The sequence below is a fragment of the Talpa occidentalis genome, unplaced genomic scaffold (assembly GCF_014898055.3).
Source record: "Talpa occidentalis isolate TD23 unplaced genomic scaffold, MPIMG_talOcc4v2.1 talOcc4.7, whole genome shotgun sequence".
Classification (NCBI taxonomy): domain Eukaryota; kingdom Metazoa; phylum Chordata; class Mammalia; order Eulipotyphla; family Talpidae; genus Talpa; species Talpa occidentalis.
This window is the reverse complement of record NW_023605083.1, coordinates 130,505,553-130,530,190: the sequence shown is the minus strand read 5'-3', so window position 1 is coordinate 130,530,190 and position 24,638 is coordinate 130,505,553. Positions and strand designations below refer to the sequence as shown.

At 53.3% G+C, this 24,638-nt stretch overlaps 1 long non-coding RNA gene across 1 annotated transcript in view; it reads left to right on the top strand.

The window, feature by feature from the left end:
• Positions 1-24,638, top strand: part of LOC119230675 (uncharacterized) — a 131,166-nt gene that overhangs the window by 96,636 nt on the left and 9,892 nt on the right. Inside the window, exon 3 of the long non-coding RNA XR_005121787.1 lies at positions 14,602-14,668. This is a non-coding gene — a long non-coding RNA (uncharacterized LOC119230675). The remainder of the gene's footprint in view (positions 1-14,601; positions 14,669-24,638) is intronic.

Here is a 24,638-nt window from a genome sequence, read left to right as displayed (position 1 = left end):
TTGATCTCTCACACTTAACAGTCGTGGCTGGAGGCGTGGGGTTGTATGTTTACTTCAGGTGGGGAAAAAATGCAAGCAGGATTATGGGTTCTGCTTATTTGTTGCTGTTGCAGAAAGGAAGGATTGTCAGGGTGTTTTTCTTAATCAAAAGGAGGGAGCTGCAGTGTCCTGGCTGCTTGGAAGTGTTCGTGGTGGTGAAATCTCTGGTTCCTTCCGAGGTTGGCTGTGTGAGAGGTGGCCTGGTCACCTCTGTGGCTGCCCATCATGTGCCACTGTTAGGCTGGCGCTTTCTGCAGAAGGGCTCAAGAGCCATGTGTTTTGTCAGTTCCCTGCGCTTCCCTGGAAGTGGAGAGTTTGCATTTGGTCACGCGGTCTCCAACGCCCATACTGTGTACCCTGAGCACCTTCTCCAGGCAGCTTTCGTTGACTGGAGCTTCTGGTTGAGAGTCCACTTGGTGTGAACATCGCAAAGGACACCTGTAGGCCGTGAGGTCCATGGTATCAACTGTGCTAAAGACCAGAGTTCAGGCCTGGCTTTGCCTCTACCCTGGGGCCTCCCTATATCCTGAAGGTGGACACCCATATTTCCTAACCTAAGAGTTTTCAGTCTCAGGCTGTAGATACCAGAGAAGAAAAAGCAAAGAGCAAACATCTAAGTTATATAATTTGTAAAAAATGTTAATATGGCACTAAGATGTCTATAAACATAGGTGGTGTGGGAGGTTTTGTTTGCTTTTTGTTGGCTGGCCTTTGTCATTGGTGTCCATCTCTAAGTGAACACAAATTCTTCTCAAGTATGTCTGCATTTCTTGTCCTGCAAAGAGACTCAGGAGGCCAAAATACCATCACCAAATACACAAACTACTTGAAAGTGATGTGTTAGTTTGTTAGAACTGACGTAACAAAAAGTACTGCAGAGCAGCAGGGATGTATGGCCTCACTGCTCTGGAGACAAGATAAGATGTTCAGGATCGAGGCGTGGGTGGGCAGGGCTGGTTTCTTCCCACGCTGTGTTAGAGAATCCATCCCAGGCTTCTCTCGGCCTCCGGGGGTTGGCTGGCAATTGTGGGCATTTCCTGGTGTGCAGGCCCATCACCCCATCTCTGTCTTCACCTCCACAGGGCCTTCTCCCTCTGAGTGTCTTCTGCATTTAATTTCCCCTTTCTCTATAGACACCACCCATATTGGATTAGGGCCACCCTATTCCACTGTGACTTAATCTTAACTGATCACATTTGCAGACACGACCTTATTTCCCAGTAAAATCTGGTGCTGAGTTACTGCAGGGCAGGGACTTTAACATATCAGTGTGTGTGTGTGTGTATTGGTGGGGCAAGAGAGATGCAGTTCCACCCATAACACGACCAATAACCCACCTTAGAACAGAAAATATAGATGGACTCCGATTCAAGAATTTTCAAATTATTCATGCCCCTTGAATCTTGAAGTTAATACGAGGCATCCAGGAAAATGCCCTGAACTTCCTACTGGATGTTAGAAGTGTGGGGGTTGGGCAGCAAGAACCCCCCACCCCCAGTGCCTCCTGAGATGTCTATGACACCCCAGCGCTGGCCCACACACGTGTATTTTCCTGGTTCATATTTTACTTAAATCACTGTCCTTTGAAGGGAAGGTTGGGTTTTTTAAGGTGAAACCCTGAAAGTTTTATACTCACTAATGGCGCAAAAGGATGAGTTGGTAATGGAGAGACGTCCCGCCCCAGGTGGGGCAGTAAGAGAGGGTCACTGGTTCTTAAAATACAGACCCAGCGAGCCGTGCCCTGGGCTGTGAGTGAGTGGGGGGCCTCGGAGCAGCCGGGCAGACACAGGTGAACGTGGAACACATGGAATGGAGCAGAATTTGCTTTGTGGCCTGTGGAACTGCACAGCCCGCGGCCACGGGCATACCCAGTATGGCTCCCAATGACTTGATTCAACTTTGCCAGTGACCTTGACCCTTGTGCTCCAGAAGCTGATGAGCTTTGCCTGCTCCTGTGATGGCGAAGTGCTTGGCTCAGCGGTTCGCATCTTGCGAGTCTGTGTCGGGCGGTGTACATGGGGGTCGGCTGCCTCTGTGTCCCCTGCCGAGCCCTGGGCAGCCAGGCTCTGCTCTGTGTACCGTTGCCTGTATGCCGTGTGTGCAAGTTCAGTCTTGTGCTGGGGGGGGGGAGTTCTGGGCCTGTCAGTAGGGGCCCAGAGCCCCCTACTTTGCTCTGTCTCCCCCCAGTCTCCTTCCTGACTTAATCACGTCTGGGGACGGCTGGCTGGTGTGCAGGGCGTGCCTTGGCCTTGGTGCCTGAGGCTCTCATCCCCTCTCAGGTTAGGTAACTGTTCTGATGACTGCACTCCAGGCAAGACCGCTGAGGAGTCAGTGCGGAGCGAGGAGCCAGGCCTGGGCCTCCCCAGGTGGCCAGGTGCTGAGCGAGGCCTGTGGCTCTGGAGTCGAGAGAACCCACGTGACCACCTTCTGATTCGGTCGAGGCTTTGGAACCAGCCGAGCCTGGAAACGAGGTGCCGTCCTGTGGGCCTAGGGGGTCTATTTAACATTTTCAAGTATCTGCACATTCTTTCCTGGCCTCAGTTAAATAACTTCTTTTCTCTTAGGATTTCTGATAACCCCAAAGAAACCCACAACCTTTGCCCACCCATGGCTTCCACAAGTAAAATAATCATCCTTTCAGCTCTCGGTCTGCCTTTCTTCGGGAATCGCAGATCCGCCCCACCCCCAGCGTGGTTCTCATGTGTCCCCAGACGTCCCAGGGAGACAGGAAGGAGGACGGATGGTCCCGATTTTGCTGATGGAGCCGATAAGCAGCATAAGTGCACGGTTGGGCCTGCAGTGCCCTGGGTTCCCACGAGGCCCCCACTTGCTGCCTGACTTCAAGCTCAGCCAAGCACCTCCCTGCCAGCTTCCTCTCTTGGCAATGTGGGCCCCCTGCCTCCTGCCTGGGGGTGGGTGTGCACCATCCTCTTCATATCTGGATGCTCGGAAAAGCACGGGAAACATGATATCGAGGACTGTACAGCTAAAAAGGTCCAGAGTCCAGGCCCAGCTACGCCCTGCACCTTCCTTCCACTCAGCCAGGTAAACCCCTGCAGATGACCCTGCCACCATCTCCTGCCTCACCTGCCTGGATGCCCAACCTGCCAGCCTGGAGGGGAGCGCCTCCTAGTCTCCAGCCCCACTGTCCACACTGGGCATGTAGTATAGGTACATGACATATTATATATATGCAGTTTGGGTTTTCTTTATATAGTAACATTACACATAGACATGTGGACATATTACATGCATGTTATAACATTATAGATGTGTACATGGGAATATTATATATAACACATATGTACACATTTTGACATATCATGTATATGACATATATACATTGGAGATTTTATATGCAACACATACATGTGGGGCATATTGTGTATAACACATGTCCTATAGGGCATATTATATAACATTTATATGCATTATAATATGATATGTAAATATATAACATAGTGCATACAATATTCAACATGTAGCCTACACAGCAAGATAGAATATGTAATATACACACATATAAAATCCATTTGTGTTCACATCAAAAAAACCCCACAAGTGTTCTGACTCCACTTTCCTCCTGGTTGTGACCCAGGGAGCCTGGACCTGCCTCCTGTGCTGCATTTCCGGCTCCTGGTCTGACCATGGGCGCCAGGAGGGGCTCCCCACTCAGACATGCCCCTGGGGTCTGCAGCCATCTTAGGTGTCTTACATTTTGTTGTTGTGAGTTTGCTTGCAAACTTGGTGCTGGTTCTGCAAGGGATCCCCGCTTCCCATGGAGTGGTGGTGGCTGCTGTCCTCCAGGCTGCAGGTGGTCCTGTGGGTCTGAGGCCATGCAGGCTGGGGGGTAAGAGGGGGCCGCAATGCTTGGTGCAGCCCTTCCAGGAGGGCCGTTTTGTCCTTTCTCAAAAGGCTGTGAGAAGTCATGGCCAGGCTGCTGCTGGTCAGGCTGCCAGCCTGGGCCGGACCTGCTGGGCTGTCTCCCTGGGAAGCAGGGTGCTGCAGGCGGGGTGAAGCGGCTCTCCACGCTCACTCAGCCAGGGCTGGCCCCTTCCTGCTTCTCCTTAACTGTGGGGTCCTGCATTAGAGACTACTAGGGAGGAGGAAAGAGCTTTAAAAGAACACCTTGTTTGGGCCTCCCTGGTGGTGCAGTGGGTTGAGTGCCGCGCTGTGAAGCTGTACTGCAGCCTCTGCAGTGCTGGTTCGATTCCCAGCTGGCCAGGGAGAAACCCACACGGTGCAGCAGACCTCTCCTGTCTCGCCCGCTGCTCCCCTCAGCAGTGTCTTTGGTCTGTCTGCCTGTTCTGCTCTCTGCTCTGTCTCTGGTGAATTCTCTCACCCTCCCGCACCTCTGACTATACCCCAGTTCTTGTATAAATAAATAAATCTTTAGGAAAAAGTAGAACACCTCGATAGCTTCTATTACTCCACATGCTAGTGTGTGCTTCACCGAGATTAATTTGCTTAACCCCCAAGAGGCCTTATAGGTAGGCACTTTTATTATGCACATGTTGACAGATGAAGAAACTGAGGCACAGAGAAGTCCAAATAAACCGCAGAGGTGGAGTTCAAACTCGCATGCTCCACCCTGGTGCCCGGCTCTGTTTGCTTTAAGGAGTTGCTTAAGGAACATAAGGAGTTCAGTCCCAGCACCCCCTCCTACGTCTGATGAAACAACACCATCGTGGGGTATTGCTTCGGGAAGTAGCCCTGGTCTGGTACAGAAGGCATGGGAGGGGGTGTGGGAGGGACCCCAGTGCCACCCAGGGGTCTGGCGCCTTGGGTCTGGGACCTGGGGCTTGGGAAAGGGAAGAGGGAGGGAGCAGGGCCTCTGCTGTGCCCTGCGGCCACTTCCCTCTGCCCCAGCCCAGACACGGACCAGGAGTGGAGCCTCCTCTGCCCGCCTTGCTGCTCAGCTATGAAGTGGGGATTTGCCAATCAATAAATCAAGGCACCTGAAAAAGGAACTGGGAACACACTGACTCCCCCCAGCCCCTTGATTAAAACAAACAACGTCGTGAAATGTCAACCTGCTGGTCGTCTGGAAAGTTTGCGGCATGGAAAGGCCATTACCCAAATGACTTTTTAAAAGTATGAGAATTTGCCTGGCTGAACGTTTTTTAATTAACGCTCCAAGTTAACGTTCGTAACGATTCATAGCTCAGGGAGCTGGGCATGGGGTGGGTCTAGGAAAGCTTTGGTATCTCTGGCAGAGGTGGGATGTTGACCTTGCTGGCGAGGTCGGCCTTTGCAAGCGCACAGGACTGGGGGTCCCTGTGGAGCCTCAGTGAGGAGGAGGCTGTTGGCCGAGAGGATTTGGGCTGGTGGGGCTTTACTAGCAGAAATGCGGCTGCCACCTGGGGGTCTCCAGAGCTAAGGGTAGCCCCACGTGTGCCCCCTCCCCGATCTGGGGAACAAGCCATTCTGGGATTCTTTGAAAAAAAAGTGTTGCTCGGGGTTACACCATTTCAGTTCACCTCCCTCATTTTCTGTGATCTCATTTTTCCTTCAAATATCATCGGAAAGTGTTTTTGAATCGAGCATTTTATTTTCCATTTCAACATGGTGAAACCGACGCACAGGGGCTGAGCCTGGTGTGGGGGTGGGACCCAGGCTCGGCACCCCATCTGTGGCCGCCCCTCAGTGCAGCCCCGGCGGCATCTCTGTCCTGCCAGGGACGTGCCTCTGTGTGGCCTGACACCGACACCATGCTCCCACGGTGTCTCTAGGGACAAAGATGCGGGTTTTAAAAGAGAAGACATAGGGGAGTTGTAAACTTTCCATGTTTTTTTAAAGGCATTTTGGGTGGGGCTCCATCCTCAGGCCCTATGGCAGCCCTGCTCAAGGAAGACCCAGAAGAAATCTTGATGTGTTACCCCAGGTGGAGGTGGGCTGGGGAAGACCCATGAGGCAGAGCCCTTCCCTCTTGGCCATCTGCAGGGCGCTGTGCTGTGGCTGAGTCAGCTGCATGGACCAAGAGAGCCTGGCACGCAGCAGCCTCTCTGCCAATGCTGTGTGTGTGGCACCAGCTCCCGATCCATGGAGCAGATTGCCCACCTGGGGAATGCAGGATCTCCCTGGGGGTAGAGTCCCTAATTTACCCCCTCTGCTGTCTTGAGTGTAGAGCTGCAGATGGCCACACTGGACCTCAAATGAGAACTGGGTCTGGGGGCCTCAGTCAGCTGGCTGCTCCTGGGAGAGAGGACTTGGCTTAAAGGGGAGACACTGCGGAGGGGGGTCTTGCAGGTAGGGGGGAGCAATGATTAGACAAGATGTCTGTAGAAAAGTCTGCAAACAAGGTTGGCAGGAGGAGAGAAGGGATCAGAGTGAAGGTAGCCTCTGATTTCAGGCCAAAGGGGCTTGGTGTGTGCATGGAAGGAAGTAGGGAGCCACTGAGAACTGATGAACAGGGTTTGGTAGAGCTTATTGGTATTGTGGAATGACAGGCTGGGACAGCTGTCTAGAATCTACTAGAGCTACAAATCTGGAGTCACGGAGCCCAGGTGGGGTTTATGGCCATAGTGACAGAAAAGTCAGGTCAATCTCAGCTGCACAACCGGAGCCCAAGGAGCTTGGAGCAAAAGTTGAGACAACCACGGACAACCCTGTTACCTTGAGCAAGTTTTCAATCTTTCTGAATATCTTTAACCTTCTCTTGCACAGCAGGGTACTCATCCCCATTCACTTATTCTCCCCACCAAAAGGGGATGCGTGCTGATCATAGATTGGAGAATAAAACAGCCTCTCTGCATGCAGGGATCCTATAATGTAGTAGAAAGTCACAAACTAAAATGAAATAAATAAATAGGATCATTTCAGACTAGGGCCAGTGCTGTGAAGAGCACAGTGGGTTGTGCTTCTGGTTGGCCTGTGTAGTAGGATCATCTTGAAGGGCCTCTCAGAAAGTTCTGTCTGAGCAGACACCTTGGAAGGTAAGCAAAGGGTTTCAGGCAAAGGAAACAGCAAGTGAGGGCCTCCCCTGGTGGTGCAGCGGTTGAGCACTGGGCTGCGCAGCTGCCCGCAGCCTCTCTGCAGCACCTGTTTGATCCCCAGCCACTGATGAGGGTCCCACATGGCACGCAGACCTCTCTTGCCGCCCGCTGCTCCCCTCAGCAGTGTACTTCGTCAGTCTACCTGTTCTGCTCCCAGCTCTGGCTCTCGTGAATTCCCTTACCCTCCCGTGCTTCTGACTGTACCTAGTGCTTGTATAAATAAATCTTAAAAAAAAAAAAAAAGGAAACAGCAAGTGCAAAGGCCCTGAGGCACCAAAGAACTAGAGCTTTCCAGCACAGAGTTAGTGTGTGCAAGGATAGTGAACAGGTGAGAGGTGATAAGATCTGAGGGAAGATGATCGCGGGAATGTGTCAAGGGTTGGGACACAGTAAACACTCAGTAAATGACAGTCTTATTAGGGGAACAGTGGGACCTGAGATTTACAAGGGCCTCAGGGCCTTATATCCTGGCCACAGGGATATAAGAGAAGACAGATCATGAGCAGCACAGGCAGAACTGCCTGCAGGTAGATGAACTTGGTGTTAGGGTGGCTTCCCGTCCCGGTGCCGAGAGCATGCAGTTAAATTCACCAATGGGAGCTTCCAGGGGAGGCCTGGCCAAGGTGGTTTCCATGCAGAGAAGTTGAGATTGTCTGGGAATCAGGGACCAGCCTGCCCTACAGGACGCTGGCAAGCTGGGCCTTAGGATGAAGGTCAGAGGTGGCAAGAGGAGTTCGGGGAATCTTCAAGGGCAGGAGGCAAGGGTGGGAATTTAGCTGGGCTGAGGACTCAGCCTTGTGGTCCCTTCTGTGCTGGACCCAGAGGAAGAGACAGAACCAAGAAAGAGGAGAGGAGGGAGGTCTTGGGAGGCTCTGAGACCTGAGCTCCCAAACACTGCTGCCCAGGGCCCTGACTCTGAGGCCCAAATCCTTTCTGCCTTTCTGTGCTCTCGGCCCTGTGTGTCCCTCGTGGCCTCGGCAGGCAGGCCTGGGGCTGTGTAAACAGCCCTGGGGAAGTGCACAGGGCCTCAGGTCCTGAACCCCAAAGAGCAATTCATCAGTGCCCTCGTCTAAGGCACAGGTATTTGGGAAATGCCACAGAGCAGGTCTGTTCAACCCTGCGGCCTGCAACCTGACAGCTGGGTTAGGCTTCTTGGCAAGGCCACAATTCAGTATTGGCTGGGTCCATCAGGCGGCCTCTGAGATGGCCCCAGCACGCATCATCCGTGCTCGGGTGTGTCTCACTCCGGTTCATGCAGGAGGGCCCGGGGTACCCTTGACAGATCTGAGCTTGAGCCCCAACTTGGGGTCAAGCTGTATAATCTGTCCCTCATTTCCGAGCTGTTCCTGATTTCACTGGCAACCCTGTGACTTCTGTCTGAACTGCTGTTAATTTTATTGCCCGTGCAATTTTATTTCCAGTTCAAGGTGACACATGTCCATTTTGTTCTTTTAAATACCCTGACATTTTCCCCTCCATGCCAAACAATGCTGGTTCCCCTTTGGCATGCCGAACTAAGAATCCCCAATAAACTGAAAACTCAAAGATGACAACTGTTAACTTTTTACTTTCTCCCTTTGTTTTATAACCCGTGTGGTTCTGTAATTTTTTATATAATAATATCAATAGCTGACATTTATTGATCACTGACTACAGGCCAGGAGACAGGCTGTGTGCTGGAACACATGGTTTAATGGAACCAGAAGCATGAAACAGAGCCCGGTGCAGTTCTGTGTTACGTCCCCGAGTAGCAGAGGCAGTGGTGATGGCGGCTGACACGTGTGGGAGGCTCACCAGGGCAGAGGAGGTCATACGGCTCTCAGGGGAGCAATGGTACCCGCAGAATTGTCTGAGGGGCTCAGCTGGGAGTGGTCAAGTTGGGATTTCAGTCTTGGGATTCTGACTCTAGAACCTGTGTGTGTTGCGATGTGATTTTGAGCACTTACACTCTGCTGTGAGCTTGTACCCATGGGCCATTCTTCACAGCATATTTTTCTTGCTGCTTGACTTTCTCTTCTTCCTCTCCCGTGGCATCCCCACACTGGGATGGCTGGTTCTTCAGAAAGAAGCTGGAGTCCTTGTGGTCACCCCTCGGCAAGAGGGACACGTTTCTCTAAGCTCTCTGTCCCTCTTCCAGGAAGCCTCTAGACGGTCCACACAGAATGGTGGTCATCTCATTCCCCATGTGCACGCTTGTCTCCGCCATCTTGGAACCGTGTTGGCCTGAGATTTGGCTAGAGCACCTTGCAAAGACTGTAATCCAACTGGCAAGAAACTTGCCTATTCTATTCCAGCATCCCCTTCCTGCTGCTCTTAAGTGGGTTGCCTGGAATACTTAGGGACCAGGCACAAGAAAACAGCTTTTCCATTGTTTTCCTATAAAGTCATTGTCCTACAGTATATATACATGCTCTTTCTCTCCCCCCACCATGCTTATCACCACCCGCCCCCCCAGTTGTATTTGATTTGAGAGCAAAGGTGGCTCCACCTGGGGACCCTGGAAAGCTCACACTCTTTCTTTGGATGACGTCAGTCTCATCGAGAGGCTCCTTCAGATAACCTCATGGGTACTTTTGCACACAGCTCAGCCTCCGCCTATGCCACACAGTCTTATTTCTCGGGGGCATCTATGTTTGCAGGCGTGAATGCTAAAGGCCTCGCTATGGACAGGCTGTGACAAGAATAATCTTCCCCAGTGGAAGCCCCAGAAACGCACAAGATGAGAGTGAGGAGCAGGCCGGCTGCTTGGCATGACATCTTGGTAGATGGTGGGTGATCCTCTCTGGTGTCCACTTGTCTTGTGTAGTGATGACACAGGATCTGGGCACAGGGCTGAGGGGGAGAGATGGAAAGAAACGGTGTTTCTAGAGGGGCGTGTGTGAGTGCTGTCCAGATAGACACCCCAGAGTTGGGCCAGAATAATCAGGAGGTGACCTGCCATTAAGGACTATTGGCTTTCTTCTTGACCTCGACCTTGTATTGAGTTGGCTCCAACCAGTGAAGTCCTTGACTGGGGTTTGAGCTGCTCAACTTTCATTTTCATTTGAAAAATGATCTATCCATCCATGGGTCTGCTGGTGGACAGATCTGTATCTCCTAGGGAGGCTTTATTTGATTTTAGATGCAGTTAGGCAGTTTTGGGGAGAGGTCCCCAGGCAGCTTGCTTGTATAAGAGCCAAAGTGTATGTGTTTGTTCAGCAGAGAGAGGGGGGTTCAGCAGAGAAGGCCTCTCCACTCTCCCTTGACAAGGAAATAAACAAGATGAATAAACCCTAATCCTGACCTGGAGGCACTTCCCAATAAAGATCTAGGTTAAATTTTCCTGCCGATGCAACCCTTGAGTTCACTGTAGGAATTAGACAGTGCGTGGCCCTAATTTGCCAGATCAGATTGTGTAATTACCTTTTATAGGCCTGGGTGTGATGTGTGATGTGTGCTGGCTGTGGGTGCTGCAGGGGGCTGAGTGTGTGTGTTTGGCCTCAGAGGAGCCGCTTCTCCCCAGGCGGGGCTGCAGCTGCTGGAGCTGAGCCTCTGACCCGTGGGGCTCAGGCCCTGGGTGCCTGCATGGAATTGGCTCGTGACAGAGCCAGTGCGCAGTGGGGGAGGGTCTGCCGGCTGGGGAGGGGTGTCTTGGAGAAAGAGACTGTGGGGGCTGAGGAGCAAGCAGTGTTGGAGTTTGGCAGGAGGTAGCAAATTCAGGGCTCAAATACGTGTCCATGCCCTCGTACTCTCATCTGTATGGGTTCTTCCCCCTCCAATTAAAAAATACTCGTAGGGTTGAGCCTCCAACAGCTTGAGCTGGGACTGTGTGTTGCACTTGTATGCGGATATTTTTGTAAACAAATGTAAATTTCCCATATGGATGAATCTGCTCCGTTGCTGTCAATGTATTTTCTCTTTTGTGATTTTCTTCATAGCGTTTTCTTTTCTCTAATTTGATTTAGCGTAAGAACACAGTATGTTTTTTATATACGTATATAAAACGTTCAAAATGTGCTCATGACTGTTTTCGCTTCCTCTTGGCAGCAGACTATGAGTCGTTAAGTTTTGGGGGAGTCAAAAGTGATGCACAGATTTTCGACTCTTGGGACATCGGCCTCCCTAACCCCCGAGTCATCCCAGGGTCAACTGTATTAAAAGTGATATTTTGTAAGTGCGCTGTGATAAGGTCATTCAGTATTATATAGGCATTAATATTATAATTTGATTACCATTTAATTCCTGCTGATTTTAAATGAAATCAGAACATTTCTCGGCCTCCTGTGTCCTGTGGGCCTGCCCCCTTTGGGCGATCCCTCCAAAAGGGATCTGGGGGTGTGACCTGCTCACAGCTCTGGGGCTTGTCTTGCAGATGGCCCTCTGATCACCACCCATTCAGAAGGTTCAAGAATTCACTCCCACCACAGACCTTATTTTGGCCAAAAGGGGAGGGGAGCTCTGGCTGATGGCACAGAAACCCCAAGCCCTCCCTGAGTTCCCCCCCATGTCCCTCTGAGTCCTCCTGTTGCACGTCCTGCCCAGTCTCTGGCAGCCTGAGGCTGTGTGTGCTCCGTGCCTTGCACGTAGATGGTGCACAGCCTGGAGGAGGTGGCCAGTGTGGGGCTGAACACGCTCTAGGCTGATGTTTTCCTGGGACCTCACCTGCTTGGACTTCTGCTCCTCGCTTGGCCAGAGGACCCAGGAGGACCCCACCCTTCTGTCTGGGCTGGAGGTGGCTGGGCTGAGAATCACTAGGTGGTGTTTGGCTCAAGACCTCCCGTGAAGATGTGTGGAAGGAACCCGCGGGAGGGGTGTGGTAGGAAGGGAGGGACCTTGGGGCAGGCTGTGGGTAGCCGGGTGCAGTCCTGGCCTCCCGCAGAGGACTGGGGTCGGGTGTGGTGTGCGGCTCTTGGCCTGTTTCCGACAGTGTCACCCACTCCCTGTCCTGCTGTCATCACCATGACGATGGCAAAGGCAGGGGTGGGGAGCTGTGCACGCAGCCAGGGGAGGGCCGGCTGGCTGGCGTGGAGCCATGTCCATGGACAGGCAGGCAGGATCCTGGGTGGCCCTCCCTCTCCTCTGCCCAGGAGGCTGTGCCAGCACCCGAGCATGGGGCAAAGAAACCTCTCCTGGTTTTAAGGAACCTTTGGCGGTTCTCAGAAGTGTGTTTCAGGCTGCAGCTGGGCTTGCCTGGAGCTGGATTCTGGCAAGCAGGGGAGGGGGCCGCAGCCTCGTGGGGGGTGAGTGCTGTCCCTCTCATCCGCTGCAGGGTTCAGCCAGCCAGACTCAGGGTCTCCTGGAGAAGGGGTTCCCACCCCAGCAGGGGGAAGCCCTGGCTGGCCCGGGGGCATCGCAAGGGTCTCTGAGGGGACACCTTTCTGTGTCCTTGCCACTTGGAGTATGTTGGGTGGACGGCGGGCCCAAAAACTTGTTAGAAATGTGGATTCTCAGCCGCCCCTTTAGACCCACTGAATTCAGATTTTAATAAGATCCCCAGATGATCCTCAAACCTTGCTGCATATTAGGCTTTCTTGTGGAATTTAAACAACAACAAAACCCCCAGTGCCCAGGCCTCACCCTGTATCAATAAGAATCCCTGGGGTTCGCATTCTGGCCGAAGGGTGATTTCACAGCTGCCCGGGGAGGAGACAGATTGGAAGCTCTGGCTGTAAAAGGCCCCAGTAGGATTTAAAATAGCCCCCCTCCAGCCTCCCATCCCCTCTCCCCAATTTCTGCCCCTAAATTGGCTGGATTGAAATGTCATGGGAACAGGGGAGAGTTAGATTGACTTATGTTAAAAATCATGTCAGCCCTGGAGGGGTAAGTCTGGAACCATTTCTATTCATTTGGGCTTTAGACTGAATGAGTTTATTAGATGCTTTCCTCCTAGTAAATAATAATACAAAAAAATAATTTCCCCCTAATAAGCTGAGAACAGGTTGGCCTTATGTGAAGTAGGAACAGGAGCCAGAATCCGTCCTGTATGCTTGGGCTGGCATAGGAGCGTAGCTGAGGTTTTGCTTGCTTCCTTTTTATTTATTTTTTATGGTCACCATCGGCGCTTATCAGCTCACAGAACTCGGGAATATAGTAAGCAAAACTTGGTGGAACTGCACGGAGAAATGCACCCAATGCACAGTTGCAGCTGGAACGTCACAATCCTCTCCCGGCAGTTGATAGTAATAGTCGAAAGGAAGCCGGGTGGGGTCCAGAATCGAATGCTTGACCCATTGACACGCCGAGAGACTCCCCTAAAACATCAGAATTCACCTTCCTTTCCAGTCCACAGGAACATTTTCCAATGTTCTGAAAAATACTAAAACACTTGTGTTTTCAGGACAAACACTTGTCCTGAAAAATACTAAAAAATGTGCCTCTTTTGGGCGAGTTTCCCAGCATTTACAGGTCATCTCAGTCCTGAGGATGGTGGGGTCACTGGGGCCAAAATTGCCAAGTCCTCTTCCTTGTCGTCAAGGGCCCTATCCTGCTTTTGGGGGTGGTCCTGGGGTATGTCTGGGCGGATAGCAGGAGCTGGGCCCAACAAACGTGTCTCCAGCATGGGGAGACGGGTCCTGGGGCATGGGGCACCCCAATCTGCTGGCTCTGGGTGCCAGCCAGGCCCCTGCCCTCGATAACTCCAGACCCCATGGAGGGATGTCTGGGTCCCTGCAGCGAATGAACAAAACGCCACCCAGACAATCCTTCCTTTTGTGAGTGAAGGTTACAAGTTTTCTGTTTCAAATCTGATGGTATCGATTTCCTCCTTTTTCTTTCTTCTCTCTGTTTTTATTGCCAACTGAAGGATCTGGAATGATTCCTTTGAGCCTAATGATGGGGAAGCTTAGAATGGGACTATTATCTTTCCACACCTTTTGAAACATTACTCTTCCTGGTGTCTGAATTAGGTTGAAAAGAGGTTGGATTTAAAGATTAAATATCTATTTTAGCAGCAAGGACACTGATAACTGCACATTTGCTTGGGAGTTACATGGATGCTACGGGACAGCCTGTCCCCTAGACATGCAGGGGGGTCGTGAATTAAAGCACAGCCTGACAGTGGCCAAGTCCCAGCTAGACGCTTCTCATGCATTATCCCGATTAATGAATTCTGATTCGTTTTTTCATAACGCCAGAACTTATAAAAATTCAGAAATTGCATCCTAGGGGACTTGGAGTAAAAAGCACCCCTAAGACAGAATGACTCGAGTATGGCAGTGGATTAATTTTACAATAAGGGCCCATTGTGGATTTAAGTTTTGTTATAACTTGAAAAAATATGCTATTTGGTCTAATATCCATTTACCTCTTTGTGTGTGGAGGCCTGGCTGGTGGTGGGGATGACCTGGATTTACTTCTCTGGGCATGTTCTTCGATTTGTGATAACTGACATGTGATAACTGACACAGGAAGTGGGTTTCCCCCTTTATTCTGCATGGGTATAGTTTTATCCTATATCGAAGCATAAACAACTCTAAACGCCTGGGTCCGCAGGAGGCTGCCTGACACTGAGGCCCCGCCCCCTGTATCGTGCATTTGAAGATGAGCCTCAGTTTACTATTCCTGGTATAACTCCCCCCTCTCTTTCTAGGTGAAATCGGCAGTTCCTGGCTGAGCTGGGAGATGCTTGGAAGCAAGAAAGAAGGACGGGAGAAAAGGTGAGTGGTACAGCCCCCAGCTACAGCCCTGCTGTTCCCCCCACTCTGGGGGTCTTGGGTCGCACGTCCCCCATGCACCTGCCTGTCGGCCTGGAGTGGCCACGGCAGTGGATTCGGGCAGCTGTGTTCACACAGCTCTACTCAGATGGACATTTCCCGTCTTTCAACTAGCAGGTGGGCCCTGTTCTATCCACCCCGCAGATGAGGAAACTGAGGTGTGGACACTCGGACAAGGTGGCCAGTAAGGGATTCAGATAACTCAGGGGCCCCATCAGTGCCCTGTGCTTGCCTTGCCAAGTGGCAGTGAGTTTCCCCAGCACTTTGTGGGCACCGGTCAGTCCTGCCTCTGCTCTCGGCATGCAGGGGCTGGTCCCAGGCCCACAGGGGCCCACGGGAGCAGAGTAGAGCACAGTGCTGGGTGCGCGCTCAGAGCCTGCGGGTCTAGGAGGCTCAGAAGCACTTGGGGTGCACCTGCTGACTGATTAAAGGAGGTCTCAGCACTTCCTATAATGCTGCCAATGAAGCCAGGTCCTACTGAGGCAGGATGGGGGGCGAGGGGCACTCTCTGTGCCAGGGCTGGCTGTGTCTGTGGACCCCCCTCAGCTGGCATTGACTTCACCTGGCACATGACCTCACCTGGCACAGGACTGCACATATAATGTTGGCTGGGCCCCAAAAATGGATGGGGTTTGAGGGGGGCTTGTCTTCTGTGATTTGGGTGTTTTACCCCAAACTTCTTTTACTGCTCAGTCAGGAAACTGCTCCGGCGATGGTGGGGGTTACCTGCTCAGAGGAACCCTGGAGTCAGGGTGCTCTCTGCTGTTGTCTGTGTCGGGGTGACTGGCGGGCTGTGGGTGGGGGTGTTAATGAGTGACTCCAGGGGAATTCCAGGCATTTTGTGGGCACTGCCTTTCTGAAAACAGCCAGCTGTCCACCCTCCCCAGGGACCTCGGTCTGAATGCCAGCTCATGCCATAAGCTGCATGGCTCCTAGTGACTCCCGCCCGCATCATTCATTCATTCATTCATTCATTCATTCATCATTCGTTCATTCACTGGCTCACCTAACAGAGCCTTTCGCTGCCCCTTTGTTCTAGGCAGAGAATACAGCTCTGTGCTCATGGAGTTTGCCTTCCAGTGGGGGCAGAGTAGACGAAAATAGTAAATGAGTCAAGAATCGAGAAGGTGACGGTGTTGTGAGAAGAATTGGAGGCCGGGACAGGACAGGGAGTGCAGGTGGCGCTGGCGGGAGTGGGGGCAGGTCACAGCGCTGGCAGGGCACGTGCCATTGAGAGGTGCCCTTTAGCTCCGGCTTGAAGCAGGTAAGGGAGCCAGTGGTCCCGAGGACATCAGGGGAAGAGCTTTGGGCAGAGGGGGCAGCCAGGTCAGGGCCTGGGCCGGCGCTCACTTGGTGTCTGTGAGGACCAGGTGCCTGTGTGGTTGAGCAGGGGCGGGGCTGAGCCTCTGGGAGAGGGGCCGGTCAGGGAGAGCCTGGGAGGACTTGGGCTTTCCCTCCGAGAAAACTGGGGGCCACAGCAGGGTTTTCAGGCCAGCGAGCGGTGATCCAGCTTAGCAGAGTCAGGTGCAGAGGGCACGAGGGGCCGGGCAGCTGAGGGGTGAAACGCCAGATGAAAGGGATATCGAGGGTGCTGCTTCCTCTCTACCCACGCAGGTGTGGCAGCGGGATGGCCTTCTTGGTGTGATGAGCTGGAAATCCAGGATGCCATTTCTCAGATCCTCTTCCATTTGGTGTCGTGTTAACATGAGGGCTGGTCTCCTCCCCGTGTGCCCGCAAAGCCCACACGGGGCCCATCAGCAGGCTGCAGGTGCAGCAGAGAGACTAGAAGTGACGGGGCAAAAATAAAGGGTGTCGGGAAGGTTGATGGGGGGAGAGAGACCAGAGTCTCTGTTCCTTGTTCCCAATCCACTGTGTGGGGCAGTGAGGCCACACTGCCCCGTCAGGGGCATGCTCACACTGTGGAAAGGCTAACGCTGCTCATGGTCAACCTTCCAGACCTCCCTGAAGTATGTTGGGGGCTCTCCTTGTTCTCTCACAGCCTCCTTGCCTTCCTGCCTCTGCCCCCTGAGAAGGTGGACTTGACATCTGCAGGAATGCATGCAGGCAGGCTCGCTCCTCTGTCCTCCCGTCCTGCCGTCCCAGCGATGTCCAGCAGGCCAGGCCGAGTGAGCTGCCAAGCTCACCTCTGGACCTGGCTTGGAGGTTGTCAGCCCCATGATGGCAGGTGCACTGGGATCTGGACTCAGTCTGGGGCCTTCTCTGTCACTCCCGTGTAATGGTGGAAGAGTCAGCTGAGGACTGTGGCCAGGACCTCCTCCTTGGTGAGGCCTTAGAAATGTGTGCACGCTCCACTAGAAACACCCAAAGAAAGGAACAGCCAGGGGGCGGAGTGGAGTCTGTATATTTCTCCCCAGCTTGGGGGACCCCAGGAGCTCCTGGACCCCCATCTGCATGCGGACACTCTCCTACCTGGTACCTCCACCCTTCTGCTCCCAGACCCTGGCCCGCAAGGGTGGCCCGATGGCTGAGTCCACGTGGCTCTAGCAGTAAAACAGGAACATTCCCCGAGTGAGCTGCCTCCTTGCAAAGGACTGTCGCAGCCTCTGCCTGTTGGCCCCAAAGGCTCCTGTGTGACGTCATTAGGGCAAGTACTATTTTTACAGATGAAAGATCGGCCCCCTGCGAGCACCCTCATCCCCAGCGCCACCCGTCGTGTGTGTGGTGTGTAGGGCAGAGACACTGCGGCCGAGATGATGATTTTTGCTCCAACCACAATTGAGAGTGAAAACCGGGGCTCTGGGAGGAAGAAGCAAGTGGCAGTGCTGAGCAGCAGTGGGGATGACCTCACCCCGGGGATGGGAGCCGTCCAAGGGACTCGCAGACGGAACTTCCCCTCGGGGCCCAAATGTGACTCACTGTGGCTGGCGTCCCTGCAGCCGGCTCCCTCCCAGGCCTCCCCTTCGCTGTGGGACATCGTGATCACCGGTCAGGCCTCATGACTCACTGGGTCTCCGAGCCAGCCCTGGGGGTGGAGTCTGTCTCTCTTGGCATCTGGACCCTGGGTGCTGTGGACACGCGGCTGAGATGCTGTGTGCGGGACGTGCAGGGAGGGCAGGCCCTGCGCGCTCCCCAGGCCTCTGTGCAGCTGCGGGTGTCAGCGCCCGGTGTGCACAGTCCGGGGTGGCAGCAGGGGGGTGCTCAGAGCTCAGGCAGAAGCAGCCTGAGCTGCACCCAGACACCTGGGAGGCAGCGAGGGGCTCCCTGCCCTCCCACCCAGACGCCAGTGGAGTTCACCCAAAAGGCCAGCGACTGGCAGGGTGTCGGGTTTCCTGCCACACCCCGGCTCAGCCACTGCTGTCATTTCTCAGTCTTGGTTTTCATCTTCTAAGGATAGAAATAGTGTCATCTCTTCTCAACCTGTCAGTCTCACACCTGCCGGAGCCCCTGGGGGAGACATCCAGGGCCGGCCTACCTGATGTCATCTGTGTTTATTGTCTGTTTTAGAAACCAGGTAGCAGGAGGGACTTTCTGAGGATTAACAAAAAGTTAATCCCTGTCCTATTTCAGTGTGGGTTTTTTTTCCCCCTCCTTCTGTTTCATGTTTTATTTTTTTCTCTTTCCTAATTTCTCTTTTGTAAAAAAAACATCTTTTTCTGGTTGCAAGACCACAGGAGAGAGGGCAGGAAAACTTTGACGACAGGTTTGTGAGTTTCTTTTCCCAGATTTGGTTTCTGTCCTGTCCTTCCCCCCATGGGAGCTCCAGGCCCCTGGGGGGCTTGAGCAGAGTCCAGAAAGAGCGTCAGCAATCCTGGGACTCAGTTTACCTGCGTTCAGCCTCTGTCCTTTCCAAGAGGGATGCAGCTGCATCCCTTCTGTTCTTTGTTTCCCGGTAGGGTTCTAGGAAGATAGGGTTGCAAGACTTAGGACACAGGTCAAAGGCGACGCAGGCCTAACCCTGCCCCAGGCCTTACCCCACCGCAGGCCAGGGTGCCCACCGAGGCCCCCTCTCTCTGACACCTCTGCTCTCTGGAAGGTGTGGGGTGGAAGGAGCAGGGCGGAGGCTGGCTCACGGGATGCTGCTTGGCCCAGACAGCAAGGGCCAGGCCCCTGGGTTGGTCCACCTGAAAATGGGTAGTTGAAGGTCTGGGCATGAGCGTTAGCTGGTCAGGTGTGAGAGCTTGTGTGAAGGGTTCAGCCTGTGGGTGACTCAGTCTGCCAGCAAACTATAAAAGGGAAGTGACTCACTTTCAACCCTAAGAACTCCTAAGGCCAGGCCGCCAGCACCTGTCTGGGACGAGGTTAGTTATTAACAGCCAGGGTGTCACGGGAACCGGACACGGCCCTGGCGCGGGGAGCAGCCTGACTGCTTGCAGCTTGGCCCCATCCTCGAGCCTCCACAGGCCTCCTCTCTGGCCTGGCCCCACAGGCAGAGGATGCCAGTGAGCTCTTAGCAGTGGCAGCCTGTCCCAAGGTGCCCCTCAGAGACGTCCATGCCACAGGGGATGAGGAAGGAGAGAGAGATGGTTTGGAAGATCAGGTCCGAGGACCCTGAATCTGGGCATTCCAGAGTGGGCTGGGGCTGGGCGGTGCCGCCTGCAGGGGCTGCCCCTAGCATTCTGCTTCCTGGGGCTCAGCGCCCCTCCAGGGAATGCCTGTAGTGCAGTGGGCTACCCACCCCAAAGAAACTCTGACCTGCTGACCCCTGGCCCTAGAAGGAGCTAGCATTCTTCCAGCTCCATTCTGCTCTGGAGTGGCCTGGGCTTCCATGAGGAGGCCTGAGACAGCTTCGTGAAACGAGGACCCAGCTCTGAGAACCCCCACAGAGAGGGCTGGGGGGTTGAGCAAAGCTCAGATCAACTCTACTTTCTCCTCTCTCTCTCCCTAGAGTTCACAACAGGCACCTTCTCCTGACCCCCTAAGCAGGCATCACTGCTCACAAGCCTGGCCTGTCCCCACCAGGCCCACGTCCTTCCTCGTCCAACCTCCAGGCAGGAGGAGGAAAGTTGATTGCATAGAAAGAGGTGGGGCCTGGTGGAAGGGGAGAAACACCCCGTGTCTATGGCCACCTCTGTGAAGCCCTGAAGTCCTCCTGGGTGGGACCGAGGGGTGGGGACGCCATTTGCCGGTCTGGGCTGTAGAAGGAGCCCCGGGTTAGCAGCTGGGACACAGGCTCCCTGGGTGGCCCTGACGAGTCATAGAACCGCTCAGACAGTCTCCCCATCTGTAAGCGGGAGCACCCACAACACCTGTCCTGCGCACTTACCGGGGTTTGTGGAGGCCAGTCAGATCACTGAGCCCCTGATGAGGCCTGGGAGTGGCTTGGGGCCACCCAGATGGGGCTGAGGCACGGGGTGATTAGCAGCAGAGCTGGTCTGTGCTCCCTGCAGAGGGTGGCTTCCCAGGCATCCACCTGTGGCTGAAGAGCTTCTTGAACCTCCCACGGCTGATAAGTCACCTCCTGGTGGGTGGGTGCTGTCTGGGCTCAGCAGGAACAGACAGCCTGAGCCTCAGTACCTGCCGAAAATGGCTCCTCTGCTTCCTCTCCCTTCCTCAGTGGGCCAAGCAGGAGCAGAAATAGATCCCAGGACCTTCCCTCTTAGGTTTTCCTGAGGGACCTGCCAGCTGCCCACAGCTGGTGGCTTCTTTCTCAATGCATGTCATGACTCGGATGTTGATTTAGGTGTCTCCTGCCCTGTGATTTGTGCTGCTTTGTCACCTTCTTGTCACTAAAGAAGAGAGAGGCACAGAGGAATGTCAGTTTATATCCTGTCATGCATATACCAGGGGGGTGCTTATAAATATCCTTGAATATGCACATCATCTAGTACTTAGTTCATTTGCTTTGTAGGGCCCCATGCATTCATTAAAAAGAGGAAGACTGAGTTGCAAGGACACTTACAAATGGGGCAATAGTATCTCTGTAGGGTCTTCTCCATGCCCGGTCTGTGCCAGGTGGTTTAGGTACCACCTTGTGCTCGAAAAGCCAAGTTCTTTTTGCTGCCTAATTCCAGCATCCCAGACCCAGCATCCAGATAGGTGGCTTCTGCTTGGCCACTGTGACCACAGAGAACCAGACCTCTCCTGAGGCCACCCCCTCAAACATTGGTGACTCCTATTATAGGGAAGTTTATGCATTTGGGGGGGCTCCATCTGCCTTGGGATACTTTCATAAGGGATTGGCCTCTGGGATCTGAAAGAATCAAAGAAGCTGTTGTGGAGTTGCTGAGACTTGGAAGCAAAGTGGACGCAAGTAAAGAGAAGGGCATCTGTAATGGTTTGAAGAGTGGCTCCCCTGCAAATTCATGTCCACATAGAACCTTAGGATGGAACCTTATTGGAAATAGGGTCTTTGCAGATGTAATTAATTAAGGAATCCGTGATGACTCATTAGAAGGGAAGGGGAGACAGAGAGGCACAAAGAAGGCAGTATGCACGTGGAGGCAGACAAAAGTGATGCATCTACTAGCCAAGGATTTCTGGAGCCCCTGGAAGCCTGGAGAGAATAGGGACAGACCCTCCCTCAGGGCCTCCAGAAGGAACCAACCCTTCATTTGAACATTTGGCTCCCTGAGCAATGAGAAAACAAATGTCTGTGGTGTTAAGCTTCAAATTGGTGGTAATTTGTTATGGCAGTCTTGGACGTTTAGCTCTTTTGTTAGGAAGGGGCGTCTGCAAGCCAGATGCACCCCTGGGTGGAGCACCTTGATTATGCCCGGCTGAGGTATGTGTAGAGGAGGGTCCTTCAGTCTTCAGAGCTTAAAAATGTTCCAGACCTGGATCCCCTGACTTTGGAAATGGCCCCCAGCTTCCACGTCTCCATTCATGGAAAAGGTTCAAACTATCCTTAACTTCCACATCTCACTCTCTATATAAATGTGACTCATACAATGACAGAAATAATGATAAGATGCTTACCATTAGAAAAACTTACAAAAGCGCAAGGGAAATATTTGTTATTCATAATCACAGGGTGTTTTCCTTTATTATTAAATAATATTTTGATGTATTTATGATTGTTTACTATTTCACCACAGGACTATCACACAGATACGTTTCTTCAACGCTCTTTTTTCTTTTGCTGTGAAAAGGCTCTGATGACAATCCTGGCCATGAGAACTTTATTCATCTGTATAAGTTTCCTGAATCTGCTGTAACAAATTGCCACCTACTTGGTGGTTTAAAACAACACAAATTTATTCTCTTACAGTTTTGGAGGCCAGCAGTCTGAAATGAATCTTAGGGTTAAGTCTTAGCCATCCTGACTAGTTCAGAGTTCACCCTGTATGAACTAGTTCACCCTGAAATGAACTAGATTCAGGGTGTCAGCAGGACTGGTTCCTTCTGGACACTCCAGGGGAGAATCCCTCCTTGCCTCTGCCAGCTTCAGAGACTGCCAGGAGGTCCTTGGCCTGTGGTCACATAGCTCCAGTCTCTCTGCCTTGATGGTGACATTGCATTCTCCTATAATGAAATCCTCTGCTTCCCTCCTAGAAGGACACCTGTGATTAAATAAGGACCAACCTGGAGAAACCAAGATAATCTCCCCATTTTAAAATACTCAATCCCAGGGCTTCCCCGGTGGCGCAGCGGTTGAGCGCTGGGTTGCGAAGCTGCCCGCAGCCTCTGCAGCGCCGGTTCGATCCCCGGCTGCTCCCCGGCCACCGGAGGAGGGTCCCACGTGGCACGCAGACCTCTCCTGCCGCCCGCTGCTCCCCTCAGCAGTGTACTTCGTCATTCTGCCTGCTCTGCAACCTGCTCTGGCTCTGGTGAATTCTCTCACCCTCCCGTGCTTCTGACTGTATCCAGTGCTTGTATAAATAAATAAATAAAAAGAAATCTTAAAAAAAAAAAAGATTTATTTATTAAAAAAAATAATAAAAAAAATAAAATTCTCAATCCCATCTCCCAAGGCCCTTTTGCCATGTAAGGTAACATTTATAAGTTCTAGGAATTAGAACAAACTATCTTTCTCTCTTATTTTTACCAGGGAGAGGGAGTCATTATTGAGCCTAGCACCATATCCGTGACGATTTTCTCACAATAAATTCCTGCGAGTGAAAATACAGGGTGAAAGGACGATGCTGGGACATAGTTGCAGAAAGTTTTCAGGGTACTGCAGACGGAACGGGCCTCCTGTTGCTGCTGTCCCTTTAAGAGTCTTGCTTAGCTCCCCCCCCACCCCCCCCAAAGTCAGATGGGGTGGGGGGCAGGGGGCTGCTGAGGATTGAAATCACCATTACAGGAATCATTTAAAGTCCGCCTCTAGGAAGCTCGGGGCTAATGAGATAATTCCCATTAGGAGAGGAAGGAAATGAAGGTGGCCTGACATCCCTTTCTGTCTCTAATTTATATGATTCACTGAAACCTCCCCCACTTCCCGCAGGCCCCCCTGCTTTGGCTGCCCCTTTGAATTCTGGTTGCACTGTCCACCTCCTGCCAGCCAGGGCTCTGGTTTCTAGCAAGTCCCAGCACGCCTGGGAAGGGTGCCTTCCCCCAGAAGAGGCCACTGGGCCCTTTGCTCTGCAGCTGTGCCTGAGATTCTGTTCTTTGCTTCTTTCCTCTCCTTTCCCAGATCCTCACCCAGCCTCCTTCCGCCCCACTCCTGCCCCACCAGGGTGGGACCGGTGTCTACAGGACCCCGAGAGAGAGGCTTCAGCAGAGCAGGGGAGGCTCCAGGGGGCCTAGGGCCCAAGGCTGCCAACAATTTGTTTGCTCCCCCTCGCGCCACCCCCTCTTTTGGAGGGAAGAGAGAATAGAGAGGGAGCGGGAGAGACAGTTCTCTTCCTGTTTTGCACCACTGCCTCCACTCTGGTCAAAGCTCTCTGCAAACATGAAAATCCAGTTTGGGTCTTTAATTAGAAAAGTGTGACGTAACCCACAAGTTCAGGGTTTTTGAAGTTCTGGTCAAGTCCTGGATGCACATCTGGGGCTGCAGAGAGAGGCGAGAGAGGAGCCCCTGTCCCCACGTTGTTGTCACTCACGTCCCGTCCCCTTTATTTTCTGGACACCTTCTGCTCTCTCTGGCCTGCTGGGGGCTCTGGCCGGCGCCCCCCCCCCCCGCCTTGCAGGAAGAAGCCCTGGCACCCAGAGGCACAGCGGCTCTTCCTCGACCCTGCTTTGCTTCTTCTCCTCCACTCATCCTCCCCGAGGGACACCATATGGCGGACTGTTCCTTCCGAGTCAGGGCCAAGGGCCAGAGCTGCGCTGGCCCCAGGGACGGCACAGCGGCCTGATGCGCTGTGTGGGTGGCCTGTCCTGTGAACTCGCTGCCTGACCTCCCCAAGCCTCGGAGAGCCCAGCTGCAGCCTTGGGTCACAGCCTGGCCGTGAGGGAGGGTGCTGAGGCCCGGCGTCCCCAGGCCCCTTGGCACCTACGCTGCCCGCCGGCCAGGTGGTGCCGACTGGGCCCCCGACGGAGACCCCGGAGCTGCCGTTTCAGGCTGAGTCGACCTAACGCTTGCCGCGATGTGGAGTCTGACGAGGGTGGCGGCCACCAGGGGCCGGGGAAGGGTGAGAGGGAGGGGTGAAGGCCGAGGACGTGTGTGCCTTCCCCGCATCCCAGCAGCTCAGCGCATGTCCCGCGAGTCCCCGGCTTTTCTGGAATCAGGAGCGCGGCTGTGGTGCTCCTTCCCCGCGTGGGCTCCTGCTGGCGGCGGCCTGCTCCGCCACCTGCCCCTGGCCCGACGGGGCGTGAGCTCCGGCTCTTGAGGGTGGCTCGAGGGACCACAGAAGGGGGAGGCAGGGTAAATCCCAATGCTGGGGCAACTTTAGATTAAAAAGGAAGGAAAGGCATGGCGGGAGACGGCTGGGGAGCTTTTGGCACTTCGGTACAGTCTGTGCCTGGAATCTAACCAAGGCACTGGCGACGTCCTGCCTTCCTGGGAAATGTACTTTTAATAGAGACGGTGCCACAGGGAACTGTGGTCATAATGACAAATATTACTTCCTGAGTC